This window comes from Acinonyx jubatus, chromosome D3, assembly GCF_027475565.1.
Source record: "Acinonyx jubatus isolate Ajub_Pintada_27869175 chromosome D3, VMU_Ajub_asm_v1.0, whole genome shotgun sequence".
NCBI classification, from domain to species: Eukaryota; Metazoa; Chordata; class Mammalia; order Carnivora; family Felidae; genus Acinonyx; species Acinonyx jubatus.
This window is the reverse complement of record NC_069392.1, coordinates 24,595,916-24,620,998: the sequence shown is the minus strand read 5'-3', so window position 1 is coordinate 24,620,998 and position 25,083 is coordinate 24,595,916. Positions and strand designations below refer to the sequence as shown.

Genomic DNA, 25,083 nt, shown 5'->3' with positions numbered 1-25,083 from the left:
CTGGAAATGGAGGGCTTTCCCCCAAGAACATTCCACCCCTGACGTCAAGAGTCCGTCTTGCTCAATAAGCCAATACCTGTTAAATTATTCAGAGGCGATCATCCACCACGGCTGGGCATTTCAGAGGAGCCGGTGTGGCCCATATGCAGGCACCTGGGCTTGCGAGACAGGAAGGGACGGGTGTGGACGGCAGAGCCGGAGGCCGGAAGGTGGGTGGGAGGTCACGGTCAGGCAATGTGTCCAGACTCTTCCAACAGAAGTCAAAATATGGTGGGAAACAGACACAATCATCTTCCCTCCCTCAATCTTCTCTTGGGGGGGGACAGTCTACTCTGTGCCGACACCCACCTAACATCCTGCCCTGAGGTTTAATGGCAGAGGGACACCCATCCTGGGCTGTGTAGTGGGTCACGTTCAGGTGGGAACACAGGGAAATCCTTCACCACAAGGTTGACAGATGGAAAGCTGTCATCTGAGCATCCGGAAGGCGGATGCCCCCTGGGTCGGAGGGGAACCCCAGTGGTCCAGCCCATGCAGGAGGGGCTGGGAACCCCCCTGCTTGTCAGGAGAGACCCCTCGGCTGCCCTTTGGGAGCAGAGGTGTTCCTGGAAGACAGAGACGCTGTCCTTGCTGAAGGGGGAAATTTCCACCTTGTTTGTAGTCATGGCTCCACATATCGGGAGCCCCAGTATATTAACCTGCAGGAAGAAAAAGCTTTCCTGTAGAATGGCAGACAGAGTCCCAGCCTCACCCCGTACCTCCAAGCCCCTGCTAGAGAGCCAAGAGTATATGAATGCCGCCCCTGCACTGGACACGCCAGGGTTCCCATCCCGGCTCCACACTTGCAGTCCGAATGCCACTCAGGCCCTCGGAGACTCTGTTTTCTCATCTGAGAAATGGGGTACTCAGACTAACTTCATTCGCAAGGCTGTGGCAAGGGATAAATGAAACCGTGCAAGGGACACGCGAGACACATAGTAAGTGCTCAATAAACACATCTTCTTGGGGCGCCTGGGTGGGTCAGTCTGTTGAGCATCCGACTTCAACTGAGGTCATGATCTCGTGGTTCGCAAGCTCAAGCCCCACGTCGGGCTCTGTGATTCTGTGTCGCCCTCTCCCTCTGTTCCTCCCCCACTCTGACTCTCTCTCCCTCCCTCTCTCTCAAAGATAAATAAAGATTTAAAAACATGAGGGGCGCCTGGGTGGGTCAGTGGGTTAAGCGTCCAGTTCAGCTCTGCTCATGATCTCAAAGTCCGTGAGTTCCAGCCCTGCATCAGCTCTGTGCTGACAGCTCGGAGCCTGGAGCCTGCTTCAGATTCCGTGTCTCCCTCTCTCTCTGCCCCTCCCCTGCTTGTGTTCTGTCTCTCTCTGCTTCTCAAAAGTAAATAAGCGGTAAAAAAAAAAAAAAGATAAAAAAAATTGCTTATAAAAATAAATAAATAAATAAATGCATCTTCTTCACTATGACAATTTTCATGAAGCCTTGGGTTTCTACTAAATTTACCACCATCTCCCGGTGTGACCTTGGGCAAGTTCTTACCCTGCTCGGGGTCTCAGTTTTGCCACTTGAAAAGCCCAAATGACTTCCAGGGGCCCTTGCTGCTTTTTGGTCACAACTTCTGCCTCTCGAACTCTGAGTTTCTCTGCAGCCACGCCGGGGGTCACTCATTTCCCAGGAACATCAGCCGGAAAGGTCGTAAGGATAGCCTGAAATATGGCTCCCAAAGTAGACGGGGTCCCCGCTGACCCTCCATGAAGTCCCCCTCCCACCCTGCCCACAACCACCCCCCCACCGAAACCGACAGTGCCTACACCCCAAGAAACCGAGGCACAGAGAGGTTAAGCGACCTGCCCAGGGTCACACAGCTGATAAGCAGCCCAGCTGGAATGTGAACCCAGGCTATCTGGGGCTCAACCCCAACCCCCCTCAACCCAGAGACACCACAAATGGTGGAATATTATGCACACGACGGTCCGGCACCTGGTGACGTTTGGGTGAGCCGAGACTTCCAGGGACACAGACGCTGCCCTTCCTTGGCGGAGGCCCGGGGGGGCTGGCCTCGTGGAACCCCTGCTAGGCCCAGGGGAGGCCCGACTACCTCCTTCTAGCCTGTTGGTTTAAAGAAGATATTCAATTATCTCAGCTGCGGTGCTCGCACGTGCTCTGATGAGCTGAGAAGGGAGAAGCAGGAGCCCGCATCACGTCCTGTCGGAGATAATTAGAGGCAACATCACTTTTAAGGAAACAAGCCTGTGGCCAATTGTTCAAGATTGATTAAGTTGGTGGCCCGCACGAGCAAGTGGGAGAGAGGACGGCCGTCGGCCCTGATCACATTGCCTGCCCCTTGCAGGGGTGACCTCCACCCACCAGGGGCCATCGGCTGGGTTGGGAGGCCGGGGCGCATGGCTGGCAAAGCCTGCAGCTGACATCCTCCCTTCCCGGGGGCCTGCAGGCTTTATAATGGGAATTTGGGGGTGGACGCGTGGGAGAGACTGCCTGGTCCCTCGAGGCAGGACAAGGGCAGGGTTCAGGCCTTGCTAGAGAAGGCATTGTTTACTGAGCATCTGCCATGCACCGTGAAGATACAGCCTGAAAGGGTGTTCCGGGCAGCAAGGGCCGTGTGTGCAAAGGCCCTGAGGCAGGGGCAGGGCTGGCAGATGTAACGAGCCACTGGCATTCCTCGAGCATTGTCTCTGTGCCAGGGCTCGGGCTCCCTCTGACCTGTGAGGGTGACACTGAGACGAATCACAGATCCTAGATGAAGAGTCTGAAGGTCAGAGAGGTGAAGCCACTTGCCAAGGTCCTGTCGGTAATAAATACGTGACAGGGCTGGGTCCCTTTGCTGGCATGACTGTCCCATGAGCCCAAATCCACCTGCCCCAAACCATAGCTTCCCAGCAGGTCAGACGACCTTGAAAGGCTCTCGGATTCACTTTGTTCTTGTTCATAATGGGAAACTGAGCCTCGAGGGGGAGGCAAGGCACACACCAGCGGGCTGAGAATCCAGGGACAAACGCATCCTTGTGTCGGACCCCAACGCGCCATGTGAGACACCCACGATGAACAGAGACCACAGTGGGGAGCTGCTAAGGTAGAGCCAACCTGCTGGTTTTCTCTAAGCTAGCGGGCATTGTCCTTTTGTCTGACATCTACCCCCCAGAGCTATGCCAAAACAGCATTTGCAAACTGTTTTGGGTTCACATACTCTCTGGGATGCCCTTTGAAAACCCATGGTTCCAGTCCCTTGAGTTTGTAAAATGCTGTCTCCTGAACCCCCCTTGGAAAGTCACAGTGCCTCTAAAGGCTCTGATAAGTCCTGCCACAAGGAAATCTGCTTATGTTTCCTTAGCCCCACATCTCCAAAACTCATGTGAGCACTAAATCTTTACAAACATCCCCAGAATGGGGATTTCCCGGGAGTGCTTGTGGGAAATATCAGTCTTGTTAGGAGAAACTAAAATGGTCCCCTGATCTTGAACAGAAGAATTGTGAATACATTTTGGAGGGTGAATGAGATAAGCAAGTGATGGAGAAATATTTACAGAACAAAAAGGCTGGGGCGCCTGGGCAGCTCAGTCGGTTAAGCGTCCGACTTCAGCTCGGGTCATGATCTCGTGGTTCGTGAGTTCGAGTCCTGAATCGGGCTCTGTGCTGACAGCTCAGAGCCTGGAGCCTGCTTCAGATTCTGTGCCTCTCTCTCTGCCCCCCTCCCCTGCTTGTGCTCTGTCTCTCAAAAATAAAAAAATAAAAAATAAAAATAATAAAAAAAAAAGAACCAAAGGGGCTATCTGTGCAGCGAAAAGAAGGCCCAGAACTTCAAACCCCTGGGAGAGTTCCTCTCTACTTCAGAGAGTGGAGTTAGGGCAAGTAAGTGGACGCTCTTGTGGGAAAGGAGTTAGCACTTTTCAGTGGAGACCAGCTGTCCTGGTAAGGAGTGAGCTCCCCATCACCAGAAGTATACAAGTAGACTCTGGAAGACTGCTGCATGAGGACTACTAAAGAACAGGTTTCCTCTACAACCGTGGAGTTTCCGGGGCGAAGAAACACAACCCAGGCCCAGGCCAGGCTCCATTCTCCACCTCTCTCAAGACTGGGCAGAGAGAAACCAGGCATGTCACATCCATCTGACATTAGGAAAATTCTTATAAATAAAATAGTTCCTATAAAAGCTGTATGAGCTCTCTCCAGTCCATCTCATCTCGACAGTAATAAAACCAAGCCCGTAACTCCAGCGTCGTCTTGCCATCTACAAGAGGAAACGCTTATTTTAAGAAGTATAAAAAGAAAAGTAATTTACAGTCTATTAACATTTTAAAAAGTGTGTTAGCAAGAAGGGGGAATACATTACTGGCTCGATGAGGGGATCCAGAGAGACGAGGAAAGCGGAATCATAGAAATTTCCCTCGGTCTCCATTTTAACCTGGAGAAATGCAGACCCATCCTGAATCTTCCAGCAGCCCCGCTCTCCCGAGGAAGACGGTGTGATCGCGACAGGGTGGCCGGGAAGGGTGCAGGGTGGTGGGTGGTGGTAACGAGCAGGACGGGACGTGGGTTCGGGAGTCAGATCTAGGTTCCTGTTCTGGCTTGAGTTCCTGGTTGCTCTGACAGCTTCCTGACTTCTGGGAGCCTCAGGCAAGGTGTCCACTCCGTGGACAGAATAAATCCCAGGGTCTTCCTGCTTCTTACGCAATATAGACGTCTTAGCTTCAAGTGAGACTTGGGAGGGTGGCTGGAGGGGTGGGAGGTGACCCCTTGGGGCGCCTTGGTAGGTCCCCCACCTAGCCTCGCCCCCTCGCCGGGTGGATGGGCCCTCAGTGTGTGTTCCCAAAACTGAGCTGGGCCCTGGGCCGCAGCTGAGTGGGGTGGGGATAGATTGCAAACTACAAATCAAGGGAAATAGATACGGAAACAATTCCAACAGGACGGACTCCAAGGAAAAACAAGCCATTCCTTGGAGGAAGGCAGCCACGCAGGGCTAGCCAGAGGGAGGAAATGGGGCCTTGGGGGAGATGCCAGGGGGCTGCGGGGGGGGGGGGGTGTGGCAGACAGGGGGCACCTGGCGAGATGGGCGGTCTCCATGTGGCGGGCCTTCGGGGCTGGGCTCAGCAGGCCTTCACTTGCCGGGACCCGGGACACCACAAATGAGTCCCTTCTTCTTCCAGAGCAGCACGCACGTACACGCACACGCACACCTCTTGTACAACACATGTCCTCACAGCCACACACGCATGCTCACGCGCACCGCCGGACCTCGACATCTGTCCTTACAGCCGTGTGCAAACGTGCCACGCCCCATATGTGTTCTCACGTACGTCCGCACTGTTGCCCATTCGTACGTGCGTGAACACGTACGCATGCTTCATGTACACGCCCACACGTGCACACGTGTGCCGTTCACAGTCACCCACTGGTGCACACGCGCCGCCAATGTACCCACGCCCTAACACACGGTCCACACACGCAGCCGCCACACCTGCCCACGCACGCACACTCACCAGTACGCTTCGCCCCTCCGGGGGCCGCGCGCACACGTATTCTCCGGGGAGAGTGTCTGTGGGGCGCAAGTGTGGGGCGTGGGGCTGCTGGAAAGACGGCATCTCACCTCTCAGCTGCCTCCCTGCCCCGGCCTGTGTTTGTACAGCTGGTCCCTCTCCCCCAAGTGCGGGGAGGCTGCAGGAAGAACGACGTCGGGAGAGAGGGCAGGCCACTGCCGGCCCTAATCAAGAATTTCACACCCCCAATGGGCCCGGGCTCCTCTGCAGAGCCCCCGCATCCAGCTGGGCAAAGGCCCAAAGCTGGCTTTGTTCGTAGGCTGCTGGGGACGGCAGGGGCCCCCCTCCGGGATGGCCCCCTTCCCAATCCCGAGGGGCCGGGCTCCAACCTCGCCCATGGCCTGAGTCCTGCTTTCCCCCCAGCTGGGTGCCCCTCCAAGGGCCAGCAGGCACCAAAGGGGCCTTTGAGAGCCCTCTGCCCATTGTCCTGTCCCAGACCGTATCAGTGAGGGGAGGGGCTGCAGATCCCCCAACACGCTGGCCACCAGCAGGCTGGGGTTCCCCGTGAGGCGATTTTGAGACTGGAATCTGGAGAGGCTCATTGTCAGAGCTCCATACCAGCCCTGCCCCCCACTTCTCCGGCCCCTCGCAGTCAAAACCACCCACCCCCGTCCCCCCACCCTCCCATCTCCAATGCCCTTCCTCTCTCAGCACAGACAGCGGGTCCCCATCACCTTTCAAGACCAATACAGATGCTGCCTCCTCCTCCAGGAAGTCCTCCCTGACTCCCCCTCTGCCTCCCCAGGGTGGAGTGGGCAGCTCTTTCTATGCCCGCCAACGCCCCCACCCCTGCTGCCCGCCCTTGCTCCGCCTCGCCCCTCTGGCACCGGGCTGTCACCTTCTTGCCTTACTTACCTGTGTCCCAGACCGTGAGATGCCAAGGGCGGGGGCCAGGGACTTCCGTGTCGCAGTGTCCCCAAGGTAAGCAGGGGCCCTGGCACGCGGTGGGTGTTTGCGGCAGGAAGGAGGCATCACCCGGCGGACGGTAGGATGAAGTTCTGTGCTGCTGCCTCACATCCGCGGGCCTTGTGGGATGAATTAGGTCCCCGATCTTAATTCAAGAGTTAAATAATACCACACATCTATTACAAAAAGTTAGGTAAATTTCCCCTTCCCTCCTGTCATTACCCAGAAAGCTGCCAACTTCTAGATTGTAATTATGTACATGAATAATGAAATTAGCATATCTGTCAGCTCACTCCCTGCTCATTACATATCCCAGGAAGATCCATGTGTTCTGATTCCAAATCACCCACCTCTGGAGGCCGGCTGGGCTCCGGGCTCTGGAACGGCTCCTGGGGGAGGGGCCGTGCATCTGCAGCCGGGGCTTCCGGGAGCCCCCCAGGGACCCTCCTGACCAGCCTTTAACGGCATCTAATGGGTGGGTGGGAACCATCAGTGGTCGGTGCCATGGCAAGGGGGCTGGGGCTGCGGGATGGCGGTTGGAGGCGGAGGACCTGAGTCCCGGGTGCACGCCGTCCCACTGCCGGCCTGTGGACGGGCCTCCCCGGGGCCACCTCTCCCACCTGTGAGGTGGGGGCGGTGGCAACAGACGTCTCCACCAGCGAGGACTGTGGGTGAGCAGGTCCAAGTTCTGGCTTTACGGCTCACCTGCTTGTAGCCTAACCCTCAGTTTCTCCTTCTGTAGAATAGGGATAATAAGGCAAGTGTAGGGGTGGCTGGGCGGCCCAGTCGGTTGAGCGTCCGACTTCAGCTCAGGTCGTGATCTCGCGGTCTGTGGGTTCGAGCCCCGCATCGGGCTCTGGGCTGACAGCTCAGAGCCTGGAGCCTGCTTCCGATTCTGTGTCTCCCTCTCTCTCTGCCCCTCCCCTGCTCACACTTAGTCTCTTTCTCTGTCTCAAAAATAAATAAACGTTAATTTTTTTTTTTTTTAAATAAGGCAAGTGTAAGGATCCAATGATATTCCATTGTGCCCAGCACATAAGTGCTCAATAAACTAAGTTATGGTGGTTGTCATTGTCTGGATAGGTGTTCCGCCCAGGCCTGAGGCGAGCTCACGCCGTCATGCACGAAATGTGTGTGTCCCCCCAAAACTCACACGATGAAGCCCCACCCCCCAGCGTGATGGAATCAGGAGGTTAGGATTGCTGTCCTTATAAGCATCCAGAGACGGCTTGCTTCCTCTCCTGGCTCTCTGCCAGAGGAGGAAACAAGGAATTGGAGGGCTACAACCCGGGGGAGGGTTCTCACCAGAACCTGACCGACCATGCTGGCGCCCCGACCTCAGATTTGCGGCCTCCAGAGCCGTGAGAAATGCATTTCTGTGGATAAGCCACCCGGTCCGCGGTATCATTACAGCAGCCGGGGCCGGTGAGGACACCCTTCTCGTACAACTCGTCACAAAATGGGACCAGAACGAAAACCAGCAAGTCCGGACCCGGGTCTGCCTAGCCTGTCTACTGGGGGTCCCCACCTCCTGGGTCTCCCCGGGATTCTGCTGGAATGCCAAGTTCTGGACTCTCCCTGCCCCACCTTGCCCAAACTGCCCTCCAGGTGGGACCAAAGCCATAGCCGGGTGGGTGGGTGACACATGGCCCGGTGCCTCTCACTGGGTGTTCCTTCACTTCCTCACTCGTGCTCACCCCCTAGAACCTTTATCCCAGGGCTCCCTGTGGCTAATGTAAGAGGCAATGGGAGCCAGCACGGGCTTGAGAGCAAGAGAGGGCTAGATGCACCATCCGGCTTTGCCAACTGTCCATGCCAGGTGGCTCTGGGGACCTTTGTCCAAACTCCTCTGACCCCACAGAGAAGGACCCAGGGCCCCAGCTGGTGCCACCCTCGCTACACCCTGGTTTTGTCTGACTGGTACTGCGGGGCTGGCTGGCCTCTCCCCAAGCCCACTAGAGCCCTGAATTGGCTGGGCTCATTTGCCCCTGGGGGGACCAAGATGGTCAAGACCTCCTCCTTGGTATTCACTATCTAAAGCTTTGCCACCATGAGCTGAGTTTTTTGGGTGTTCTTTTTGCTTTGGGGGTTTTTTGGTCCATGACTCTGAGCTGGGCCATACTGTTACTCATTTTGCAGATTGGGGATGGAAAGGGCGATCCCGGGGTCATGGCTGGGGGAGAGTCCACGGAAGCATCTCGCTGAGACCCACGAGTCTGGGCCTCAGCGAGAAAAGAGGCTACCCATGAACTTACATTTTTCCCACCTCCTTCCTACCCCCAGTTCTCCATGGCCCCTGTAGGCCACACGCCACGTAGGTAGGTGCATGTCGGTAATAATACGGTCATCATAAGAGGAGCCAACAAACTGAACAGCTACTTCGTGCTCGATGCGTTTTGCATATGGCCTCCCCCCATTTAATCCTCGCAACGCACTTAGCACAGGGGCCGGCGCCTAGGAAGAGCCCGATAAACGCCTGCACGCGTGGGAATGAGTTCCTTAAACAACAAAGAACAGAAGCAAACGTCTTGAGCTCAGCCCCGTGCTGGGAGTCGGACAGACCTGCGGTCACATCCTTGCTCTGCCACGTGTTAACGGCGTGGCCTCGGCCAGGTTGCATCCCTCCTCTGAGACTTGAGGCTTCCCATCTGTAAAGTGGGCACGATGGTTATCTGCCCATCAGGCTGATGTGAGCACGCCATGAAGCTCCGTCTGTAAAGCGCTTGGCACGGCGCCCGGGTCAGCCCGGAGCGCAGACACAAGGTTCTTGTTATTGTGTTGTTGTTGTAGAGACTGTTGTTTCCAGCTGTCCGCTCGGCTAGCAATCATGGGTTAGGAAACGAGAGAGCAGAGGTCACACATGCGTGGTCTGGAGGCCTCATCCGACTCCCAGATGTGTTTTGTTTGGCTAACGGAGGGCTTCGTCCATTTTCCTTTTAATTGAATTAGTTGCCGGCATCTAAAGATTGGGAGATTTCACAGAGGTCTGGTCTCTCCCTTGGAACCTCAGAAGTTTGAGCCACATCGGCACCACGTTCGCCCAGAGCCAAGGTCAGGCTGGGGCTGAGAAGCATCTCCCTCTTCAGCTGAGGCAGGATGTTCCCAGTCTGCCCCAGTCCCCGCGCCTCCGTAATGCCTCACTCCCGGCCGGTTTTACTCACAGAGGTGGTCAGCCTGCCGCTGGAGGGGCGGGGGGCTGAATTGAATAGCCCTGCTCTAGATTTTCTGGTCCCCGAGATCCGCCGAGGAAGGTCCGAGCCAGTTAACCAGATGGAGTTCGACCAGAAGAAAAACACCCACCTCCCAGTGGTAACACAGGCTCTTCTCCCAACATCACAGCAGGAGGCCTGGAACGGAGCTCGCGCAGCCCCCGAAGGCTCCGTCACCCTCTGGCTGCTGAAAAGCCACCTTCCCACCCACGCCCACTTGAGGCGCCCACAGAGAGCCTGCTGCCCTCCAGGAAGGAGGAGGGGGAGAGCAGGGTAAACAGCTCCCATCTGACCAGTCCGGGCTGGAGCTCCTCGACTCTAATTGGGGACACAGTAATGAGATGATGGCATACCGGACCGGGTCTCAGCTTTCAGCCCGAGGTCGCACAGACAAACCATCAAGTTCTCCTGACGTTCCTGAGCCGGGCCGCCTTGCCAAAGAAAACTCAGGCGAGGCTTGTCTTGGCACTGACTCAACCCCCAGCCTCAGCAGGAAAACCGAAAACATTTACACAGCTGGACCCCGACGCCCGCTCCCCTCAAAAGTTTGTCAGGGCTCCGGCGGCCCGACTGACTCGGGGGGCACCTCTGAAGGGGCCTGTGTTCCCGAGCACGGCCAGGCAGGGCCCGGCCAGACAGAAAACACTGCGGCCATCCCCAGGAGGCGCGAGAGAAAGTGCTAGAAAATGAAGGCTAGCAGGGGGCCCAGGGGGCCGGGGTTGGGTCTGTCCGTTGCTCGCTGCCCCCGACTCCGACCGCATCTGCACAGGCCACCCTGGCCAGCCCGCCACCCCACCTGTGCACGTTGGCCAAGAAAACGGTCCCGAGAGATGGCCAATGGAACGCCAGGCGCCGGGGGCCCCCATGCTGACAGCTTTGAGGGACACCCTCTTCACCACCCTCTCTCGACACTCAATTCCCCTGTCTCCGAGGCTCTCCACATCCTCTTCCCCGCAGCCAGGCATCCTCGAGAAGGCCCGTCTGGCATCCCGTTCTCATGACCAAGGATTACGGCGAAGAAGTTCCCAGAAGGTGTGGTTAAAAGCCAGGGGGCCAAACACATCGACGAGCATGCTGCGGGGGGGGGGGGGGGGTGGTGGAGGCTGGGGTCCCCAATTACCCCCAAAGCCCCTCTCGAATCCCTCTGCTTCTGTCCATCCCGGAAGTCCCTACCGCAGTCCAGGCCGGCATCATCTCCTGCCTGGGTGCCCACAGCAGCCTCCACTCTGGCCTCCCGGCCTCCACGCCCGACACCAGGGCCCGTTCTTTGAGACAAAGACAGCACGACCTTTTCTATCGTCTCAATTGCAAAATACAACTCACACACACAGCAAAGGGCAGAAAATACGGTTTTGCACAATTTCAGGAATTGTCAGCCAAACACCTATGTGACCACCAAACGAGTAACAGAAACTCAGAAGTGCCTGCCTGCCCCTCCCCGCGCCCCCCAGGAGATTGCTCCCCTTTCCCGACCTTGGCGGTCAGCGTTTCCTTGGTTTTCTCTAGACCTGAAAACAGCGTGGTTTTAGTTTTACCGGCGATAGCATTAATGACGTCATTATGATTTTTGTGTCCAGCTCCTTCCCTTCGACAGCGTATGGTGGGATTCACCCAGGTGGCTGCAGGGCACTGTCGCTTATTCATTTTCACCGCTGCATCCTATTCCATTGCGTGACCATGTCAGTGCTCCTTTGTTTTACTATTGATGCGTTTGGCGTCACTTCCTGTTTGCGGCCACTTAAAGACTATAAATAATCTTACCTTCTGGCACCCCCATGCTCTGCACGTGGTGAGTTTTGCAGTCACAGGCAGGTTCTGGGATCAAACACAAGTTCAAGAAAAGCTGCACTACCCAAAACTAAAATTGCTTGTTTTCCTACAGGACTTGTCAGGGCCTTTCACGTTTTAATGCCTCGATGTGCCCTGGGACTCTGCACAGGCACCGCCTCTGTGCCTGGCCCAGATGAGGCAAGGCTGAAGAAACCTGTCTTAGGCAGTAAGTGGGGTGGATGGAAAGGATTGGCCTTAAAACTCTGGTCACGGTTCCTACTGCTTCCTGACTTGCTGTGCAGACTTGGGCAACCCCCTTGCCCTCTCTTAGCTTCTGCGAAACGCAAGTTGATAAACTGTGGCTTCCTAAGAAGCTTCCCCCTCTGACACTATAATACTCATGTACAGTGGTTTTAATCAGCCTATAAGACTGGTGGGAGGCAGCATTTGACCTGGGTCTTGGGGGTTTATGCATTCCTGGCAGAGGAGCGGGGAAGGAAGGACAGTGCGGCCATATGAGTGGAATCTGGAATGCCTAGGGCTCATTTAGGGGAAGTAAGAACAGCGGGCCCGCTACGGAGGGTTCATGCAGCAGAACAGTAAAGAAAAGTGTTTATACGAACTAAATCACTTCATTGCCAACCCTGTTCTTACCCCTACCCCACCATGGGAACCACCAAAGGCAGCCAGAGACCTTATGACCTACAGCACGCATTCTCATTAGAAGTGAACTTTGTTCCTCGGGGGGCGGGGGGGGGGGGGGCGGTGAAAAAATCTTACACACATACATACCGCCCGTAAGTAAATACCTAATATATCTGCAGTATGAAAATTTCGTGGCTGGAGGTGGGAGACAAGCAGGAGGAAATGTCTAAAAGGGCTCCTTAACAGGACAGTAATTTTTAAAAGCCTGAGGGAACCCTGAGCTACAGGTGGCGAATTCAAATGAGCACAGGGGCCAGGCAGGATACTTAGGGAGAGAAGGAGGCGGCGGGTGAGGCAGTAGGGAGGGGAGGGGACTGTGGCAAAGGGAAATGTCCAGACTAAATACAGTACATCCATTTTTGTTTTCCCAGATCATGGCTCAGGCTGCACAAAAACCCTTCAGCAGGTTGGATCAGCCCTGCAATCCACCGGCTTGCGACCTCGGGTTTAAACAAGGAACCTGATCAGGCCCAGCTTCTGGGGCCGATGCAAAGACAGTACTCACTCCAGCTCAATGCCGATTGGCCGCCACTGTGTGAGATCTGCACCCCCAAGCCCCTGCCAACACACACACACACACACACACACACACACACCCCACTCCAGTGGCTTCTTCAAGCATCCTCCCCCGACAGGATCCAAAGCCTGTTCCACGGTGTGCACGCATGCATATTATGGGGATTAATGCTGCATGATGCATAATTAATGATACTGAATAAATATGCAGATTGGCAATCACTGATTGACTGCTATGATCAGATTCCTCAACATGGGCTAATTGATTGGCTGCCTGTAATCACCATATCCCACACCGTTTTCTCCAGCACATGCGCAAACCAATCCTGGCGAGGGGTGGGGGGCGCCCCATGGCCTCGTCAGTCCTGAGAGACACAGACCTTGTGTTGGAAACTTTTCTCACCGGTCCGTGTAAGGCGCCCTCGGCCCATGGGCCCCGTTTCATCAGTGGGAACCAGCGATGTGCCAGCACGTGAACCAGGTCTTTTGCAAACACCCAGGGAAGTCTTATCATCACCGGTTCGTAGATACACAAAGAACGGCAGAGAGAGGGCATTGGGAGCCAGGGTTCCAGACCAATCGCCGGACGCCAGCATCTACGCTTTTCCTTTTCCAACAAGTTCCTGACCCTCCGGAAGCTGATGGTGCAGCGACCTGATGGACACGTTCTGTGCCGGGGGCCTCTTGACTTACCCACGCGCCCCTCAGAACTCCTTGCCCCCCCACCCCCCTCTCCGGTCTTTCCATGTGGCTGGAGCGTCCTCACAACACGGTGGCTCCGCTCCCAGAACGAGAGTTCTGCGGGACCCGGGTGCAAGCTGCCGAGCTTTATGACCCAGCGTCAGAAGTCCCAAAGTTTTGATTGGTCAGAGCAAGCTGTAAGCCCCGCCCAGAACCAAAAGGAGGCACACGGGTCCCACCTCCTGAGGGCAGGACTGGCAAAGAATCTGCGACCTTCTTAGGGAGCCTCGGTGGCTCAGTCGGTTAAGGGTCTGACTCCCGGTTTCGGCTCAGGTCGTGATCTCACGGTTCGTGAGCTCGAGCCCCGCATCAGGCTCTGCGCTGACAGAACGGAGCCCGCTTGAGATTCTCTCCTCCTCTATCTCCGCCCCTCCCCTGCTTGCGTTCTCTCTCTTTCTCTCAAAATAAATGAATACATAAACTTAAAAAAAAAAAAAAAAGAATTTGCAGCCATCTTTACTCCAGCACATCCACCTACCTGCCCTCTTGAAGACGTTGGTGAGAACAAGAGTGAAGGGCTTTAGCTCCAGGCCCGCTACTGACGATTCTGCAAGTGTGAATTAATCATGTCGTCACCAACCCCCAGCTCTAACCACACAGCCCGGGACTCTAGTCCATTTTATTCCTAGGACATGCCACCATTCCTCCTGCCCCAGGGCCTTTGCACACACAATTTCCTCCCCCTGGGATGCTCCTCCGCCCACCTCCCTTAATCTGGGTAACTCCTCGTCATACATTTGCTCTTGCTTGAAGCGTCACCTCCTCCAGGAAGGCCTCCCAGACTGCCAGAGCAGACTGGTTCCTTTGTCAAATGATCTCTGTCCGTTAGCCCAGTGGCTGACCCTCACTGCCAACACTCGTACCCAACACACACATCTCCTCTGGGAAATGTCCACCGGGAAGCTCCCTGTGGGAGAGCAAAAGGCCTCGGCGAGACTGGGTGAGAGCGGTTTTGTTTCAGCAGGGACAGCTTCTGCTGTGAGCCCCTGTGCGCACTGGGGCTAAATCCGTGAGAGCCGCGACGACCAGACGACCCCCTTGGAGACTCGGTACGTCTCCACCGCCACCAGTCCTGAGCCCAGGGGCCAGGATGCGTTTGAAGAAAAGCCTGGTTCGCCTTGTTCAGGCAGCAAGCGGGCTTGCCCTCCGCACAGCTCTAGGAGCTCAGAACACGTCCTTACACAGGAACGAGTTCTCTGGACAGCAGTCGGGAGCTCGGGCATGGCCTCTGCTACCATCCAAAGGGCGCCTGCTGGTTGCCAGCTCCCCACCACCACCCCTTGAGGTGGGCACATGGGTAAGCCCGTGTTACAGATGAGGAAACTGAGGCCCAGGCGGGAAAAGTGACCTGCCCAGAGGTACCCGGTTTGTCGGTCATGGATGGACTGTGGTCTTTGGGGTGTGTGGGGGACAGGGGAGGGGCACTGACCTAGGGTCATCATGGGCTAGGGGAGGGAATAGCAATGACAGGAAATGCAGTGCCCCCCCCCCCAAAGCACAGGACGGCACACGCACACACACACACACACACACACTCACACACACTCACGCCCTCGCACATATATGCAAACTCTGCACCCAGCCCCACACGCTTACAGGCTCGTCCTTATGCGTCCGATTCACACGCAAACACACCCACGCGAGCACACTCATGCTCACATGCTCAGTCACGCGTTCACACGCTCCCTGACACATCCCAGCCCTCAGACACCCTCACATCTGTACACGAGTCTGCATCAGACACACAGCCGCACGCTTGCTCACACGCGTGTGCTCGCACGCACTCGCATCTGCGTTTGCCTACCCTCACACGTTCCCACTCACACATTCTGTGGCTTCCGGAAGCATCCTCTGCCTGGGTGGGAAGCCGCACGCTGCCCGGCCGCACGGGGCCAGTGCACAAAGCGACGGCCGCAGCCGACAGCACCCTGGACAGAGGGTGGGCGCGCTGACTTACCATCCCCGGCACCAGGGGGTCCCCCTCAGCCCAGCATCCGGGCGGTGGGCACGGGCAGAGTGAATCTGCATCCTCCCGGCTCCCTCCCTTGCCTGCTCTGGCCCTCCAGGCAGACAGGACGGACTCCCACACAAGTGCTCAGGCTTTAGAGCCTGCTCCAGCCTGGTCCCACCACCTCCTCAGGCAAGTTCCTCACCTCTACTTGGCCCCAAAGAACCCACCTCGAGGGGCCGAGTCCGAAGAAGATGATTCATCGAAGGCGCTTGGCATTCGCTTACCACGAAGCTCTCAATAAACGTCAGCCCTTAGGAGTCGCGAATTGTTATTATTATTTGCGATATTATTTTGGAAGATGGCTGCCATTTGGCCATGAGTGTTGCGGAGGGGTGGCAGGAAATTGCTCCTGAAAGCAAGCTTCGGCATCCGTAGAAGGTGGGCGGAGAAGAAGCCAGAGTAACCAGAAAACACGGAGGTGGGGCCATTTTAGCCATGACGCCAACAAGCAGCCTCGTGACGCCCTCAGCGACACCTGAGGGCCACCCCATACCAAAGACAGATGACACCAGGCTGGTTCGACTCCTTCCCCTGAGGCCCGGGTCACGTCTCTGCCCTTGTGGCAACAGCTAGAGCCGGGACGCCCCCCAAAATGAGCCTCGCTTGATTCCCACAGGTGGCAGTGCAGAAATAAACAGAAACGCCACCAAGAGCCTCTGTCGCCTCGGACAATTTCCTTGGGTTGTCCTTCAACTATGTAGAATAGAAAAGGGACCAGAAGACACGATTAAAGCAATGTATGATTCGCCATAAATAATAAATCAATAACCGTCGGTGATTCGCCCATCTCTCTTCAACTGGGTTTAAAACAAAAAATTAAATATAGAACAAAAGGAACTATAAAGGAAATACAAGAAGCAGCGGGAGAGAGATTTTCCTGCTGTTTCTTGTCTTAAAAAAAAACCACCCTCCAAGGGAATCAGTCTTGGCTGAGGGGGAGGGCTGGGTGGCTCTGTGGGGGGTCATCATCCAGGCACGCCGCCTGGCTAAACACTCACCCCCTCCCCAAACCACAGCTTTCGTGCTGCACAACAAAGGAGGGAACCACCCAGAGCGAGGCCGGGGGCCATGATGGGCCAGCCCAGCTTTGGGCACGTTGGACTGGACTCCAAGCTCCGCCATGTTACTGGCCACATGACCTTGGTCCTCGCCGCACCTCCAGGTCCCCCATCCACAAAATGAGAGCCAATGTCCATCCTCCAGGGACCATTGGGAGGGTGGAAGATCTACCAGAAGGGTCTCGAACCATGGAGACAGCTCGTGACCTCATCCGGGTCACGTGGCGTCCTGGTCTGAAAATGTGCCGCCATTTTTGTTCACAGCATTTCTTCAGTGGGTTCTAGTGCCTTCTGTAGCCTTTCACGGTGCACGTTGGCTCCAGAGTTCACCTGCTGACCCACACCCAGCCCGCCTCACTGTGTTCCTGCCACCGGTATTTTGTTGAACGCCTATCATGTGCGTGCCAGGCGAGCCTCCCTCTGCCCCTGAGCTCTGAGCTTCTCTCTCTCTCTCTCTCACAAGACAGCAGAGGAAGGCTGGGAAGTGGAGAGAAAGGAGAGGGTGGCTCAGGTGTCCAGCTCTTCTCTCCGCCATCCTGCTGGCCGGGAAACCACCTCTCCTTCTGTGACTACAGCAACTGTCCTTGGCCAGCAGCCTCAAGTCTCCAGTCCTGGATACCCAGCCGCCCACGGGTTTGCCCACATGCCTGGTGTGCCACCTCCTATCGTTTCCCCCTCCCCCTCCCCACGGCCTTGACCAAGTGACCTCACAGTGCCCTTTCCCTCCGACTCCGGGCTCAGCAACTTGCTTTGGCCATTAGGCTGGCAATACTGTGGCACAAACAGTGGTTTTAAAAGCACTTGTGTGACTGCTTGTTCCCAATTTTGCACTTCTGCCGAGGCCACGCATGCATGCTCGGGCTAGCCCGCTGGAGGACGGGATGTGTGGAACTGAGCCAAACTCCCCAGCCATGCCACAGGAGGCCGTCCCACTCCGGGACATTGAGCAAGCCCAGCCAAGGTCAGCCGAGCCCAGCCCGGGGCAGCCGACCCCCAGCTGCAGTCGGCTGAGCTTTAGGGACTGCTTGTTACGTAGCATTATTGTGGTCGTAGATTACTGATACAGTTGCCAACTCCCCAGCCTTGATATGTGCCCACCCTAAACTCACTTTCTTTGTCCCCACACCGTCCACGGAAGCCCCATCTCCCTGAATGCTCCTACCTTCTGCCCAGTAGCCCGTGCCAGAAGTCCGGGCATTACCCTCAACTTTTTCCTGGCTAACCTTCCCACTTACAGGTGCTGTGCCATAAACCCCACCCCTAAACATCTCTGGCCTCTGACTCCTCTCTTCTAAATGCCCGGCTCTCATACTCTCCTATTCCATATCCACCCACCTCTGAACTAGTCTCCCCCATCCAGACCCCTCCCTGCCAATTATGTATCCATCCAGCCTCCAGGAAGGACTTTCTAAAAGGGATTCTACCTAAAACCATGCGCCAGCAGCCAGAAATGCACTCCAGTCTGGCTGGCCTCGCCAGACACAGACTCCTATTTTACTCCCTTAAGTATCCTTCTGTCCAGCACACAAAATTACCACACCCTTCTCTGCAAACACCATCGTCTCTCATGACTCTGTGCCTTTGCATATACTCTTCCCACGCCCCCAAATGCTTTTCCCTGCTTCTCTCATGTTGGTAATTTCTATAAATCTCCTTCGTAAGTGATTGCAAGCACCACCTCCAGAAAGTTGCAAGCTGCCACGGGCAGAGGTGCAGCCGCCCGGAGGAGCGCCTCCTTTCTGTGAGTGGGAGACAATTCACCCTCTTCCTGGAACTGAGGGAAAGGTTGGTTTGGGACTTTGACCAGTCTGCTGCAGAAACCATACGGAGGACTGGTTTTAAGTCCTGGCTTGTCCTCTCCTTAGCTGGGACCTTGACTGTCTGGTTCTTGGCAGTCACCGGAGTTGCTGGCGAAATGTTAAGAGCCGAGGACCCATCCAGCCCCGTAAGGAATACAAGGGTTCATTGGATCCCCTCCTGATCCCACTGTGCAGAGGAGAAAACTGAGGCTTCAGGAGACCAGATGATTTGCCCAAGGCCACACGACTTTGGTGCAGACTGATGTAGAATCAGAGGTGTGCTCCCAAGGGGTCTCCAGAGATCAGACCGGGAGCGGCCCCAGACCCTCCCACTTTTGTCTTCCCTTCCACCCCAGCGGGGTCCCCTGCCCCCAACTCTGTCTTCCCTGACTTGCTCACCTCCTGTTTCAGTCCAGGAGTGCCCCTGACCCTTGTCCCTGGGGCCAGCGTTAGATTACAGACAGAGCTCCACCAGGCAGGGAGGGGAGGCCCCGCCCCCACCCGTGACCTCTGCCGAGGGATGAATGGGGGGGGGGGGCGGCATGAGGCAGAGACCAGGCGGCCCAAGGAGGGAGGAGATAAGAACATAAAAGACAACCGGGGTGCTGGGGCCAGAGTCAGGAGCCAGTGACAGACTGTGAGACGGTCCAGTCACAAATGGGAAACCCGCCTGCCCGGCATCCCGCTGAATCTCCGTGGCCAATCCAGGCATGGACCGCAACCTCCAGACTCCTGATCCAGTGCTCCTCTGGGCAGTAAAAACAATCTCCCCTGCCCTCTGTCAGAGTTCTGCCTTTCCCGCAGGCGTGCCTGTGTTCCAGAAGGCACGCCTAGACCCAGTTTTCAAGTAGAGAAACTGAGACCCCGCACAGAGACCATGGAGCGGCTGGAATACACCCCCAGCCTCGTGTCTCTGGGTCAGGGGAAGACGCAGACATTCCTGGATCCTGATGTGGTGAGGCGGTGGCGGGGCGGGGGGGGACAGTGACACAGCAGAAAGACACTCACATTCGTCGGTGCCTCCTATGTGCCAAAGTGAGCAAGACAGGTGTGGGCCTCCCTGTGCAAGGCTCACAGCCAGAGGTGGGAGACTCCACCAGTGGGTCTGTGCGCTGGGCCAGGCAGTGACCAGGGGACTCAGGAGCACAGTATTACTTTGTGAGGCACACGGAGGGGCATTGCTCGACCCATTTCACAGATGAGGAAAAGCCGCTCGCAGAGGGGATGGCCACCGGGCCCTGACCTTGAACCCCCTTCTCCACTGTCTCACTGCCCTTCACGTCCCCCGGACCACCCTCGACTTGGATTCTTTCGGTCCTGAAGACTGTCCCCGGAGGAGATGGCAGAAGCCTGGCAGGGCCACAGCAGACCACCAGCATCAACCAGGGTCCTCAGGGGGCTTGGAGACGGGGGAGAGGCCTGAATCCCGTGCCCTGGGACGATGGGGGACCCCGGGTGCCACGGAGTCTTGGGATGTGCCTGCCCCTCGTGGGGGAGCAGACACACACGCTCACACACGTGTGCACACCCACTGGCCGTGGACGCGGCCAGTCTGGAGCTGCTGGATGCCAGGACGGCACCCGAGCAAATACAGAAATCCAGATTTCTCACAGGCACTTGCAGCAGGCTCCCGCGGGGCCAGGGACTCCTCTCCTCTCAGGGGCCGTGGAAAAGGCCGGCTCCGCAAATAAAGCACGTTATTTTGCAAACACAGCGCGTTCTTGCACAGCCACCCCCTTCCACCCACCCCGTTCCTCTCCGTCCTCAGCATTCCCTGGGGAAGCCTCCAGACCACGGGCCCTGGCACGCTCGTGCTGCACTGAGGACTCTGGGGGCTGGGCAGAGAGGGATCCCGCCCAAGGTCACACAAGCGGGAAGGGGGGGTCCAGCCTGTGGATGGAGGCCAGGCCCAGGCGGCTCAGCCACATCCCGTCAGCCTTCTGGAAAGTGATCTCGGGCTCTTTCCTTCTTTTCTTTCCCCTCGGCCTTACGTATTCTTCTGTCCTTGTTGCTCTGCGTGTTTTTATTTTCTCCCTCAATCCTTCCTCTGCTTGCCCCCTCTCCTGTGTCTCCTCCTGAGACCCCCTCCCCTCTCCCCTGCTCTCCTTTGCATCCCACCCGCCCCAACCCACACTCAGTCTCTCTGACCCCCATCAGCACAGGCCTGGCTGGGTCCCCCAGCCCCAGCTCCGGGGCACAGGCCAAGCCGAGGGACCCAGGCTAGCCAGGAAGCCCCCCTCCCTTGCCACCGGGCCCACCAGGCTATATCTGCAGCCACGAAGGAGCCCCCACCCCAAATGAAAGAGCAGGCCCCTGATGCAAGCCGGGCTGGGGCTGGGCGGACATGAGCCCTGATTAAAGAATGTGCTTCCCGCGCAAGCCTGGTTTGCATTACCTCCGGCCGGGCCGGCTCCAGGCTGACAGCTGGACACACTTTTCCAGGGTGCGGGGAAGGGAGTTGGACCGTCTGTGTGCACACATGCGTGGGCTCCGTCCCGGACAGCCCCGTAATGGCTTTCGCATGGAGAAGGAAGCAGACTTCTCCAACCTCAAGCACCGATTTTCCTGTCAAGAGATTCTGGATTCAAAAAAAGAAAAAAAAGAAAAAAATTATAATCACAAAGAAAAGGGCTTTGCAGTTTGCACAAAAGGGCCAGGCTGTGTGAAGTCAGATTCTGAAATGGAACCAGAATCCGGAGACAATGAGGCAGGAAGAAAGAAGGGGAGAGGGACCGGGGCGGCTGTCCCCCGGCCCCCGTGGGTGGTGTGGTGGGGGGGCGGGGAGCAGAGGGGCACCCTCTGCCTGAAGGACTGGCTCAGCCCAGCCATCCCTTCAGGGCCACCTCCCACTGGCATCCCTGGGAATTGTCCAACTCCTGCTCCACAGGTGGGAGAGCCCAAGATCCCAGCATTTGGCTCCTGGTCTGAATCCCAGCGCCTTCATGGACCGCTGCCATAGACCCACCCAGGCCCAGCTTCCTCCTCTGTTAAAGGGACCCTGCGCCTCGCTCCTGGGGCCGCCGAGAGAAGTCTCTGAGCTGAGACCACTGCTGGCTTGTTCGGGTTTCTGGGCTGGAGTGAGCTCTTTGTCCTCTGTGGAGAGACTCAAGCCCAAAGGCAGCCAACCCTGGATCCATCCAGGCCCCGGCTCTTGTCTCTGTGCCATGGGCCCTTGGGGCCTCCATTTGCCCGTCTGCAAAATGGGCAGGCGGGACGTCTCAGATCTTCCAAGTTTCCTGATCTGTTGTAGAACCTGTCAGGCAGAAGCTGGGGTTCTCAGGACAGATCCCTGCTGGGTCTCCTTGCTTCTCAGCTATCGCACACATGTCCAGCCTCACATGGAAGGCCTTTTTCTTCACCCGAGGGCCCTGTGTGGGAGATGGCTCTTCCTAGGAAAGTCCTCTCTGACTCCCAGCAGACCAAGGGCCTCAGATTTCACTCGTGCGGCCCTAAACATCGGCTTTATTACCCTGTATGACACCTATTATCTCCATGAAGTCTTTTTCAGTATCTTCTTAGGCCTTCTACACTGTAGCACCTGAGAGATCAGGGACCCCAACCTGTTGATTCCCTACCAGTGCTCACTAGTGGCATGTCTAATTCTAAGAAATTAAATATAGAAAGCACACTAATTATGTGCCAGGCACTATGGCTACAGCAGTAGATGGATGGATGGTTGGATGGATGGATGGATGGATGGATGGATGGATGGTTGAATTGTTGGATGGATGGATGGTTGGATGGATGGTTGCATGGATGGATGGATGGATGATTGGATAGATGGATGGATGGATGGATGGTTGGATGGATGGATGGTTGGATGGATAGATGGATGGATGGATGGATGGTTGGATGGATGGTTGGATGGATGGATGGTTGGATGGATGGATGGTTGGATGGATGGTTGGATGGATGGTTGGATGGATGGTTGGATGGATGGATGGTTGGATGGATGGTTGGATGGATGGTTGGATGGATGGTTGGATGGATGGATGGATGGATGGATGGTTGAATTGTTGGATGGATGGATGGTTGGATGGTTGGATGGATGGTTGCATGGATGGATGGATGGATGATTGGATAGATGGATGGATGGATGGATGGATGGATGGATGGATGGTTGGATGGTTAGATGGATGGATGGATGGTTGGATGGATGGATGCTTGGATGGATGGATGGATGGATGGATGGATGGATGGTTGGATGGATGGTTGGATGGATGGTTGGATGGATGGTTGGATGGATGGATGGTTGGATGGATGGATGGATGGTTGGATGGATGGTTGGATGGATGGATGGTTGGATGGATGGTTGGATGGATGGATGGTTGGATGGATGGTTGGATGGATGGTTGGATTGTTGGATGGATGGATGGATGGTTGGATGGTTGGATGGATGGTTGGATGGGTGGATGGATGGATGGTTGGATGGATGGTTGGATTGTTGGATGGATGGATGGTTGGATGGTTGGATGGATGGTTGGATGGTTGGATGGATGGATGGATGGATGGATGGATGGATGGTTGGATGGTTGGATGGATGGTTGGATGGTTGGATGGATGGATGGTTGGATGGTTGGATGGACGGTTGGATGGATGGATGGTTGGATGGATGGATGGATGGTTGGATGGAAGGATGGTTGGATGGAGGGTTGGATGGATGGATGGTTGGGTGGATGCATAGATGCATAGAGAGAAACTAAGTACATACTGCCAGGTGTATGCAAGCCCTCCGCATGAATGATCTCATTTGATTTTCTCATTAACCTTAGGAGGCCGGTGCTGTTACTATCCCCATTGTGCCAATGAGGAAGCCGAAGCCCAGAGAGGTCAAATAACTTGCCCAAGGCCACACAGCCATCGTGGTAAAGATGTGATCCAGTCCCAGGCAGTCTGGCTTCAGAATCCATGGCTCAATCTCTCAGCTAGAATGGGGCCAACACCAGGAGATCATGAGGGCAAACATGCCTCCCCACCTTCACTGAACTGTGGGGTTTCTGGGAACAGCGGCCAAGGCTGGCTCATCTATGTTCCTAGAAACAGCCTAAGAAGTGGCTCCAGATCCTCCATGGGGTGGTTTGGGCCCATTTTACAGCTGTGAGGACTTGTGGTTTCACTTTGCTCCAAATCCACCACCCCCCCCCCATTCTTTCCCACCTTACACACACAAGTGGTCATTTACCGGCTGTCTGACCTTGGGCAGGACTCCTCACCGCTCTGAGGCTTGGTTTGTTCATCTGGGCAATGGGAATAATGAAATCTGCCTCCAATTTAATGCCCTCATGTTGCAAACATGCACCCAGGCCAGCTCCGAGCTGGGCACACCCAGGAACTCAAGCCGGAGCACCATTTCAGAGGGCAGCTGGGGCCTCTGCAGGGGAAGGACTCACGCCTCCGGGACCCAGCTGGCTTCTGGCCTGGGTCCAGCCTGGCTGCAGCCGCCAGTCCTCTGGGCTTAATATCCTTGGCGGCAAGGCTGGAATAAGCTGCCTTTCAAGAGGGGAACTTTATTTATACGCCGATGCCAGTCGCACTCCTGCTATTAGAAATTTCATCGGCTCCTCTGATTTAGGGCTTGCCACGAGCTGCCCATCGCGGCTGCCTCCTGGCCCGGCCTACAGCTCGGCCAGCCTTGTTCCAGCTCACAGCGGCAGAAATGAACATTATTTAATTTCCCGCCAGCGGGCAGTGAGAGCCAGGGCTCCCCCTCCCGCTGGACGACGTATTTATTCAATCCTTTTGGGAAACCGCGTCTGGGGAGGGATCTGCTGGGCAGCTTTAGGGACAGTGATAACCCTTCCCTCCCAGGCCTGAGCAGGAGCCCTCCTGCCCCCTGGGGACCAAGGAGGGGCACCCCAAGCTGGGGGTCCGGAGTGATCTGCCGCTCCTTGACGCTCCAGGGTGTCTTGGCTTGGGAGGTGTCCGTGGCGGACCCTGGATAAGCGCTCCAGGGCCAGTTTATCTGGAAGCAGATCCCAGGGAGCACCCACAGGGGACTGAGGAAACTGAGGCCGGAAGGGGATAGCATCCAAGTCAGGCTGCACAAACAAGCAGGTCCCGTTGGGGGCACCTGGGGCTCAGGTGGACAAATTCCTCTGGGAGACCGTGTAGAACACGCATCTCGGGGTCCTGCACCCAAGGGGTGAGAAAAGTGGAGGAGTTTTACCCCGCACCCATCTGTCATTGGATGAGGACTCCCCCCCCCCCCCGCCACGAGGGGAGGGGCCTGAAGTCCCCGGCACTTTCCCCTGCTCCGCATCAGACCAAATGTGTACCTGTGGCCCTCTCGTCCTCTTGCAGGGGGGAGAACACGGGCAGGTGCTGACCCCACGAGGCTGGTCATCCTCCTCGTCACCTGTTAACTCCTCCTCTTTCCTTAAGCCGCTGCTCAAAGGGCGCCTCCGTCAGGAAGCCTTCCCTGGAGCTTCCCAGGAAAGAAACTTCAGCCATCACTATTCTGGCATCCATTACTTCTTTCCTGATAGGCATCCTGAGCCAGGATAATCCATGTAATTGTGTCTTTATTGCTTATTGGCCCCCCTGGAATGGAAGCCTCTTGAAGCAGGGGGACGTATCTATCTTATTTCCAGTATAGCCTTTGCACAAAGGTGGGGCTCGACAAATGGTTTTGGAGTGGGTACGGGATGCCTGACTTGTGTAATATTCCAGGTCCTGGGTCATTGACCCCACCCAGTATGTGTCACCAGGCTAAGCTGTTCGCATGTGATGACAGATCCGTCAACAGTCAGGCCAAACTCTCGAGGAAGGTAATGGCATGCCCATTTGACAGATGGAAAGATGAATGCACAGAGAAG

At 56.2% G+C, this 25,083-nt stretch overlaps 1 long non-coding RNA gene across 1 annotated transcript; it reads right to left on the bottom strand.

Annotated features, from left to right (window-relative positions):
- Positions 1 to 5,457: 5,457 nt before the first annotated feature.
- Positions 5,458 to 16,207, bottom strand: LOC128312397 (uncharacterized). The gene is made up of 4 exons (XR_008291674.1): positions 15,579 to 16,207; positions 6,810 to 6,927; positions 6,409 to 6,604; positions 5,458 to 5,671 (listed from the first exon to the last, which is right to left on the bottom strand). It is a non-coding gene; the product is annotated as an uncharacterized LOC128312397 (long non-coding RNA).
- Between the last annotated feature and the right edge of the window lie 8,876 nt (positions 16,208 to 25,083).